Source organism: Penaeus monodon, chromosome 29 (genome assembly GCF_015228065.2).
Source record: "Penaeus monodon isolate SGIC_2016 chromosome 29, NSTDA_Pmon_1, whole genome shotgun sequence".
NCBI lineage: Eukaryota > Metazoa > Arthropoda > Malacostraca > Decapoda > Penaeidae > Penaeus > Penaeus monodon.
Window position 1 is genome coordinate 31425429 of NC_051414.1, and position 517 is coordinate 31425945.

The 517-nt window shown below is 43.1% G+C and overlaps 1 long non-coding RNA gene across 1 annotated transcript in view; it reads right to left on the reverse strand.

The window, feature by feature from the left end:
* Positions 1–517, reverse strand: part of LOC119592157 — a 1596-nt gene continuing 1079 nt past the window's right edge. The window contains exon 2 of the long non-coding RNA XR_005230414.1: positions 1–433. This is a non-coding gene — a long non-coding RNA (uncharacterized LOC119592157). The remainder of the gene's footprint in view (positions 434–517) is intronic.

Here is a 517-nt window from a genome sequence, read left to right on the forward strand (position 1 = left end):
TGTTTTTGCGCACCTTTTAATTTGGAAAGAAGTAGCAATTCCATTTTTTTAAAGATGCATTTTGAGTATTTAGCTAGTATTTTGAAGAAATAATTATGAACAAAAGTAGAAAATTAGGTTTAAAAGGTATCTACACTGGCATCGGTACTTTGACAGACATAAGCAGAGAGCGAAAGTGAGAAAGAGAAATCCTAATTGGCGGTAATGGGTTTTCTACACTGCACTCTGTGACTGTTTAGTGCCAGTGGAAATGACTGTGGTATCCGTAGGGCCTATGGTAGTGAGAATGGTAGTGACCATAGTAGGGTCTATAGCGCCAGGGTTCGGCCTCTGCCCCGGCGTCAGCGTCAGGGAGGGCATAGGGCTCGGGCATGGCAAGAGCAGATCCCATGTAGCAGGACAGGGCCACAAGCATGGCCATCAACAAGGAAATCTGTGAAGGATGAAACATATCAGGACTTCAGTTTCAAATTATGATGGACTCTCATTTGTGAAATTGCATGCGTGAAACACAAAC